This window comes from Punica granatum, chromosome 5 (genome assembly GCF_007655135.1).
Source record: "Punica granatum isolate Tunisia-2019 chromosome 5, ASM765513v2, whole genome shotgun sequence".
NCBI classification, from domain to species: Eukaryota; Viridiplantae; Streptophyta; class Magnoliopsida; order Myrtales; family Lythraceae; genus Punica; species Punica granatum.
In genome coordinates, this window is record NC_045131.1 from 17309185 (window position 1) to 17319189 (window position 10005).

Sequence of the window (10005 nt, forward strand, 5' to 3'; positions counted from 1 at the left end):
CAAAATAATTTAAAATAACTCACGTATTCGAGACTTGATTACAGACATCGTGTTTGTCAAGTCCACTAAAATAACTTCGAATGCTACATGCCCTCTCTATCACTCTTTTTATTTATTTTAAGGTAGGATTTGTATGCCAAGATACCCAGGTTAATAATCAGTTAATTCACATAAATTCGGCTATAACAAAAACTCATTGTTTGTTTATTTGAGCTTGCTTGTTATATTTTTGCACTTATTTGTTATGCGGGTCGAGCCCGATCCTTTAGGACACGATTCACACAGGGTCCAATGCCCCTAACCGTTGATCACGGGGTCACATGCCCCCATACACTGAGTGCGCATTTAATTTAATTTTCGGTCTTTTCCAAAATCATACGGTGAGCATTAGTGGAATAATGGCCGAACGCGAACCGACCGGGATTCAATCATTGTAATTTGTCTTTTATTTATTTGAGAGAACAATGTAAATATTTATATTGTATATTTATTCATGTAATAATCCTGGTCGGAGAGTGGACGGTTCGAGTGTTTTTTCGAATTTACGGTGTCAAAACGGGCGAATCAAGTGCAACCCTAAATCATGCGGTAATAAATAAAATGGCAAGCCTAACAAGTTAAAGTACCGAAAGGGCGTGTGGGATATAGGCCCACACATATAGAACCCCCGAATTCGAAATTTCCGATTCCGTACAAACCATTGCCTTAACATACTAGGTGTATCCCATACCCCTAGACCCGAACGACTCATCGGCCCTCGACCTTCGGGTCGTAAACAGGTAGTAGCGACTCCTTCTCACGTGCGTCCGTCGCTCGTCCCCGCGAAGGTGGACACTCCCAAGTCGCGTTGCATAGGAGCGCGCATACATGCCCTAACAAGACGAAATTCGGGTGCGCACAAGCGGTCTAGAACCTGCCAGTGACATTGGTCAGGAGGTGGGGTGGCCAGCAGGGGCCTTCTAACCCCTTATTGCAAAGATCTCTGCAAATTGGGGCTGGGGGTGCCCCGTCAGTCACCCTACCTGTAACACCCCAAAATCTCATATTAATGGGAGAAGAATTAGTAAAGTAGTTAATGAAGAACTGCCTATGAGATTACTAGCAATTTGGGCCGATGGTTGGGCTTGATAAGTTGCTCAGTCAGTCTCATAGATTGGGTCGGGTCGGGTCATTACAAATGGTATCAGAATAGTGCACCAGTCAGAAGTGTGAAAACTAAGTATTATGCGGACAAAGTGCTACATCCGACGGACTGGGTAACAACTTGAATCGTAGCAGCCACCTCTAGAATTCCGCATGCCCGATAAAGTGTCATAGGTCTAGCTATGATTTGTTTGAGTAGCTTGAGGAGGACGTCAAGCCTTTGAACGGGGGATATTATAATACCCCAAAATCCCACGTTGATGGGCAAAGAGTTAGTAAAGTGGTTAATAAAGACGCGCTTATGGGATTACTAGCAACTTGGACTTAAGCATTTTGGGCTGATGGTTGGGCTTAACAAGTTACTGAGCTAGTCTTGTAGATTGGGTCGAGTTGTTACAGCACCCCGACCGAGGTCAACAACAGGTTTTGAGCCCTCCGACGATTTCGATCAAGGAGTGGGGTGGCAGGCGAAAGCGCCACCACTCCTTTCTGATTTCCATCTTTTTTGTTTTAATTTGGTTATTATTTTATTACTATATTTAATGAGGTCGAATGACTATTTTGCCCCTAAGAGATGTCATGTGAGCAGCACATGATTCGTTTTACCAGAATATTGATCAAAGGGGGCAAAGTGGCTATTTTCATAAAAATTGAGGGGCATTGTGCAAAATCTGAAAGGTGGATAGGCAAATATTATCTAACCTTAAGTTCCCGAGATAAACTGTTTTTTCCTCTATTTAAAATGATGGGTTGGAGAAGATATTTTGGACAAGACGACGGAAGTGGCCTTACATGGCTTATGCGGTAAATAATATAATAGTCTTATATTGATATAATCATAATATTATGATATTATAGTATTTAAAAAATGCTAATAAATATATATAGTATATATACAGTATATTTTCCAATTCATGTCCACATGAAGAACCATACACAAGTGGACAAACTGCCCAAGAATCTCATGGGAGAAAAACAAATCCATATTAATAGTTAGCGCCGCTTGAGTAAATGTTACTCATGCCTCAAGTTTCGAGTAAATTCATATGCTTCACATTATTTTTTAATTATTATTACTATTTTATAATTTAAAAAAAGTAAATTTTTGGTGGACTAAAAGGAATAAAAAAGTAATTTTTTATTTCAAGTCTTAAATTTGGCAGTAGGCCAAACAATTGACAAAAAGGAGAATGGAGAATACTTCTGTGTTATTCCTCATAATAATGTATCACACAACCTTGTGTTACATATATATACTCTTCCCTAGTATACAAACGGAATGAATGTGCAAAAGAAAAGGAAAAGAGTAAATCATGGAACAAAATGAGAATAATTTGAAAAGATAAAATTGCCAAGATCTTTCCTAAATTACCAAGATCTCCAATACTCCGCCACAAGTTGGAGTATTGATACTAGTAATGCCCAACTTGTCAAGTAAGAAGCGAAATTGATCTCTCCCAAGGTCCTTGGTGAAGATATCAACAAGTTGAAACTTAGAAGGAACATGACGTGTGATGATCGACTTAGCTTGAATGTGTGTCCAATGAAATAGCAATCGATTCCAATGTGTTTTGTCCGTTAGTGAAATACGGGATTTGCAGCTATATGCTGAGCGGCCATATTGTTGCAATATAACGTCATAAGAGTAGAGATAGACACACCAAGTGATGATAGCAAAGATCGTAACCATAATAACTTAGCAGTGGTAGATGCCATGAAGCGATTCTCTGCCTCTGCTGAAGATCGGGCCATAAAGGTCTGCTTCTCAGTATTCCACGAAACAGGACAGTCGAGTATGATGAAGTAACCTGTAAGAGAACATCGTGTCACGGGACAAGTTGCCTAATCAAAGTCATAGTAGGCAGTAATAGATAATGAGTAGGGATGCAATCGAGTATAGTCGAGCCCTAGCACAGAGGTACTTGAGCTCAACTCAACTGAAAATACTTGATCTCAAAACTCGATCGAGTCTTAATATTAATGCCCGAGCTTGGCTTGTTGAGTTACTGAGCTCGACTCTATTGGACTCGGCTTTTATTATATACCAGCACAAGGCCCAACAAGCAAATGGAAAAAGATATGTAAGTCTTTCCATGTCCTTCGCTCCCTTACTTCTGCCGACGTGGGACAGGTTTTGACGACGTTGATACCTTGGTGATATCACCAAGCAAGCCATTTTCGCATCCCACGCCGAATATGAAAGGTCAAAGATGCTTGAGTGAGCATGACCCCTTATATTATAATACAGGGTTAATTGCATCGGTGGTCCAAAAATTTTCATGAATGTTTCAGGTTGGTTCAAAATGTTTTTTTGGTAACTTGTTGGCTCAAAAAAGTTTCAAAACCGTTTCAATATAGTGCATTCCGTCAATTGCCCCCGACGCCGTCAACATTTTGCTGACATGGCACATCCTATGTGTCATTTTTATTACATGGAACCAATCATAGTGCGCCACGTCATTTAAGAGGATATAAAATATGAAAAAATTCAATAAAAATACATAAAATAATAAAAAAATATAAAAATAGAAAAAAAAAAAATATTTAAATTTTTCTTAAGTATTTTAAATATTAAATTAAATTTATTTTTAATTTAAAATTTAAAATAATAAAATTATTTAAAATTAAAATTTAAAATAATAAAAATTATTTAAAATTTAAAAAAAATTTAAATTTAAATTAATATTAAAAGTTTAAAATTATTTTTAAAGTTTTAAATTTTTTAAATTATTTTTTAAAGTTTTAAATTTTTTAATTATTTTTTAAAGTTTTAAATTTTTAAAAATATATTTTTTAAATTTTCTAAATTTTTACTTTTTTTTTTAATTTTCTGTATTTTTATTGGATTTTTTCAGATTTTATATTATCTTAAATAATGTGGCGCACTATGATTGGTTCCACGTAACAAAAGTGACACATAGGACGCGCCACGTCAGCAAAATATTAACGGCGTCAGGGGCAATTGACGGAGTGCACTATATTGAAACGATTTTGAAACTTTTTGTATCAACAAGTTACCAAAAACACATTTTGAACCAACCTGAAATATTCATGAAACTTTTTGGACCACCGGTACAATTAACCCTATAATATAATGAGAAACCTATCAATATGGTCGAATATCATATTGCCATCAATTTGGTCATTCAAAGATTTTTACCATCAATATGGTTCTTCAAAATTCATTATGTCCATCAAATTAATCCTTTGTAAAAAACACCGTTAGTTTTGCTTAACTCCGTCAAATAATTTCTAAAAAAATAAAAATAAAAATAGAATAAATATATTTGTTGAAATAAAAAATCGGGAATATTCCTCACTTCAACACATGTGCTGTGATTCTGTCAACTGCTTGATAGTCTCCATCTCCACCCCAATCTCCATTCATCTTCATCTTTCCCATTGATATTGAGTGCCTGATAGTCTCCATCTCCACCTTCATCTCCATTCATCTTCATCTTTCCCATTAATATCGAGTGCCTCATAGTCTCCATCTCCACCTTCATCTCCATTCATCTTCATTTTTCCCATTGATATTGTGAAGGAGAACAAAGAAACCAAGGATACACGTAGATTTCCAACATGAACATATATAGACTTAGTGTTACCATGAGAGTATGAGAGAGATTGAAAGATAACAATTTTTTTTCTATCTAAAAAGCTTTTTTTTAATAAAAATTATTTGACAGAATTAAGCAATTCTAATGGCTTTTTAGCAGAGGATTAAATTGATGATAATATGATTTTCGAAGGACTATATTGATGGCGAAAATCTTTGAAGGAAAAAATTGATAAATTCCTCTAATATTATTATAATAATAATAAGGGTAAATTGCACCGGTGGTCCAAAATGTTTTACAAAGTTTCATGATTGTCCAAAAAGTTTTTTTCGCTATATGATGGTACAAAATGTTTCAAAGTTGTTTCATGATGGTACAAACCATCAACTTGAGCTTGACGCCGTCAAGCCGACGCTAACGTGGCTACTACGTGTCACCTCCTTGCTGACGTAGCCGAAAAATTTTAAATAATTATAAAAATTATAAAATTTTGAAACTTTTAAAAATAATTTTAAACTTTTAATTTAAAATTTAAATTTAAAATATTTTTAATATTAACTTTTAAATTTTTATAAATTATTTAAAATTATTTTTAAAAATAAAAAATTATTTAAAAATTAAAAAAAAATTAAAAAAAAATTAAATTTTTTAAAAATAATTTTAAAATTTTCAAAATTTTAAAATAATTTTTTTATTTTTTCTAAATTTTTGCTCTTTTTTTATTTTTTGTATTTTTTATATTTTTGAAAAAAATTAAAAAAATTTAAATTTTTTAAAATATTTTTTATTTTTTTCAAAATTTTTACTCTTTTTTTGTATTTTTTTAATTATTTTTTGTATTTTTTTAGACTTTTTAAAATTTTATTTTGTCTTAAATGACGTGGCGCACTATGATTGGTTTCACGTAACAAAAGTAACACATAGGACGCGCCACGTCAGCAAAATGTTAGCGGCGTCAGCTTGAGTTGACGGTTTGTACCATTATGAAACAACTTTAAAACATTTTGTACCATCATGTAGCGAAAAAAAATTTTTGGACCATCATGAAACATTTGTAAAACATTTTAAACCACCAGTGCAATTTACCCTAATAATAATAATATTCTTTTGCGCTAAATAATACTAAATAACAATTTGTAAAGTTCACCTATCTTTGTTTTACTTAAAAACACTACTAATATATACGTAGATGTACATGAAAACTAGATTAAGCTCGCGAGCTTTTTGAGCTGAGCAATGGAGAGCTCGAGCTCGACTCGATTGACTAATAAGCTCGACACGAGCTCAAGTTCGAGTCGATTTTCAATTTCCACTGTGTCGATCTCGAGTAATTCGTGAGTTGTCTCAACTCGGTTACACCCCTAATAACGAGGATGGTCGGTGCAACAAAATACCCCTTCTCAGACTTTGCTTAAGATACTGAAGAACATGGATGGTTGCGTCCCAATGAGGTTTAGGTCTTTGCATTAATTGGGACAATGTGGACGGGATAGCTCAATTCAGGCTAGGTAATGGTGAGGTAAATAAGTTGTTCTACGAGCTGACGATAACATGAAGGACCAGGGAAATCGTCGCCCGAATCAGAGTTCAGCTGAAGGTGTTGCTCCATTGGAAAAGGCGGAAGGCCATGCACCAAGGATACAAGCTTTCAGCAATATATCGAGGGTATAATTTTTTTGGCAAAGGAACAAATTGTTAGATCAATGAGCTACCACGATCCCCAAAAAATACTGTAACTTGCCCAATCTTTAATGCTTAAACAAACATCCAGATATTGCTTGAACTTGGCACAATGCGTAGCATCATTACCGGCTAGGATCAAGTCGTCAACATAGACAAATAAGACAAGAATGGCATTGCTATTTTATAAGTGAAAAGGGTGTAGTCAGTTGAAGACTAGATAAAGCCATACGATTTCAGAGCAATTGAGAATTTCACGAACTAGTTGTAGGATGCTTATCAGAACCTATATAAGGATTTCTGAAGGCTGCAAACTTTATTTGAACTTGCAAATGAAAATCTTGGGGGTAACTTCATATAAACCTCCTCATTGAGGTCATATTGGCATCTAGTTAGTGTAGCTCCTAATTCCAATAGAGGGCAATAGTAAGGGGTACTGAACACTTACTAATTTCACGATGGGAGCAAAAGTTTCATCAAAATCCAGCCCTTCAATTTGCATGTAGCCCTTGGCGACTAACCGAGCTATGTATCGCTCGATCGATCCCTTTGCTTTCCATTTGACTTTGTAAATCCATTTACACCCACTTGCCTGCTTCTCTTGCCGGTGGTTCGTGATTATCCATTTCCTATTATGCTCAAGGGTAGAGATTTCGACAGCCATGGCCTCCCACCAGTGAGGGTGCCACACTGCCTTTTGTGTAAGTCTTAGGCTTGAAATCTTGATCAAAGGCAATAAAGAAACAATGATAATCATACGATAATTGAGAATAATCAAGAAATTGCTCTAGAGCATAGGACGAACCCGGGGGAAGACTCAAGTCGAGGAGAGCCAATGGTAGAGGGGGTTTAGCTGCGACAGCACGACGATCATAATCCTTCTGCCAAACAGGTGGTCGACGAATACATTTCACCTTTGGATAGGATGGGTTAGCTCTCTACTTCAGAATTGTCAGCTCCCTCTGTGGCTGAGGCTAGAGAATGATCTGAATCTTCTTTGTCAGGTGGAGTCAGGTCGGGATCTCCCCTTGAATCAAGACCCAAGTCGGTTTCACCAATTTGGGATGTGGAGTCCACACTTTTTACCGGACTGGACAAAGGATGTATTAGGTTTGTTTCACTTAAATCGACCTGTTAAATGCCACCCAAAGGATCATCCCAACTAATAGGAATTGTGGGCACTGAAATTTTCTGAAGCACTCTTATTATTGCAAAAAGGGAATACATCCTTACCAAAGACAACATCCCGTGAAACAAAAATTTCTTCGGATTCAAGATCATAAAACTTCCATCCTTTCTTGCTATATGGATAACCCACCAAAACACATCAACGTGCCTGGCTCTTGAATTTGTCAGTTGGCTTGGGCCTTTTGGAAGCATAACACAAATAACTAAAAACTTGAAGATGATCAAGTCAGAGAGGCTTTTGAAAGATGATCTCTAACAAATGTTGATGTTTCCTCTCAACACGCCCATTTTGTTGTGGAGTGTCAACACAAGAGATTTGGTGAACCACCCCGTTTGTATGATAAAATTCACGCATGGCCTTGGATGTAAACTGTCGACCATTGTCTGATCGGAGCACTTTGAGGGATTTCCCAAATTGAGTTTTTATCATATTATAGAAGCCAATCACGAGCTTGTGAGTTTCGGTCTTTTCATTAAATATACCTACACGCATTGACTATGGTCGTCCACCAGTGTAAGAAAATGTCGAGCTTCAGATAACGAGGTGTCGAGTGTGTCTTACATTAAGCTACAATCTTGAAGGCTCGGTAAACAAGGAAGAAATCAAGAAAAATATTATTTCTTATATTTCAGGATATCTTTCAACCTCCGAATATATTCAAAGGGGAAAATATCATTGGAGAGATATTATGATAGCTTTATGATATATCTTTTGGATATTATAAATAAGGTCTTGTCTGGCTTGTAAAATAAGCATCAATTGTTGTGAAATCTCAGCCTCTCGGGGGGCGGATTGAGATAGTCTTGTATCACAGGGATAGTGATGTGGATTTTTTTGGAGTTTTTTTGGGGAAATTTCTCTATAACTATAGGATATTAGAGTAAGAAAGTTGAAGAGAATTGAGAGGTCGAGCTAAACTCCTCAGTGTGGGGTTTGTAATGGGGCTGGGATAAGAAATATCTCTCAAGCCTGTAATCTCCGATTCATTAGCTAATGGATTCTCTTGCTCTGTGCCGTGTATGTTTTCCCTTTCTCATTGGGAGGGGTTTTACCACGTATATTCAATGTCCGACTTTATTTTCTTTGTTATCTCATCTCGTGTTACACTCAATCTTGTTATAACAATTGGTATCAGAGCCTAGGTATTAGAATCGGATCATGAAGATGTAAGTTGCGAGATTTGAGGTTGAGAATATTGATGGATTGAGCGGTTGCAGATTGTGCAGGTCGATATTGCTGGTGAAGCATGGCTTTGATGGAGCACTAGGAGGAGAAGCCCCGATGGCCGTGACCCAGGCAACGACAAATGAGGTGGATCCCTTGGTACTGTAGTAGAGGAGGAGGAGCATGGTTGTGTCGAAGCGCGTTCAGGCAAATACAATTGAAGGTGAAGACTCTTGTTGAGAGAGTTGATCACCCACGGGTGATCATGGAATTATTGATTTTCCACAATCTATAGTTAGGGCTCGTCGGATCTGGTTCTTTCACCAAAGCATCAATGAAACCAATTTTATTCTTGGCCTCGAGTGCTCTGATCAAGGCCTTCAACCACATATGGTAATTCTCTTCATTAAGAATGATAGTGACAAGGATTGTGCTTGGATTATTCAAGGTGGTCAAAAAATATGACAATGTCACATCGATGAACTTTGCCATGATTCCATTACTCTCACTCTCTGGATCTCAACGCTTTGATGGCATCTTAAAACTGGCAATAGGCACAATTGACAAAAAGAGAATGGAGAATACTTAAGTGTTATTCCTCGTAAAGTATTGTACAACCTTGTGTTACATATATACACTCTTCCCTAGTATGCAAACTGAATGAATGTGCAAGAGAAAGAAAAGAGCAAATCACTTAACAAAATGAAAATAAACTACCAAAGATAAAATTGCTAAAATCTTTCCTAAACCACCAAGATCTCCAATATCAAGATAGGTCATCTTGGTAAGAAATTGAAAAAAAGTATTGTTTTGATTCTATAAATTTGGTCACTTTTCTATTTTAGTCTTATTTTTATTTTCATCATGTATCTTTTATTAGTTTTTTCTTGTTTTATCCTTCCTTTAATTAAACTGTTAATTTTGGTGACATGACACATAATGCAATGCCAGCATCACATATATGTCAACACATGGCTGTCATATTTATATATAGAATTAAATGCACTTTATTCCCCTGACCTATGATGAGAGTTTGGATTTGCCCCCTGACCTACAAATTTTTGCAGAATACCTCCCAATCTTATTGAAAAGTTAGCATGAATTGAGACTTCAAAGAGGAAAACACACCTCAATCCCATTATCATCATCTTCATCCTGACTTTATAAACTTTGCCTGACAATCTCAGTGGTTTTAAACTCAATTCCGAAATTGAAGCTCATAATCAAAGGATTTCAGGGCAATTATACAATCCCAAACCCTAAGTTCAT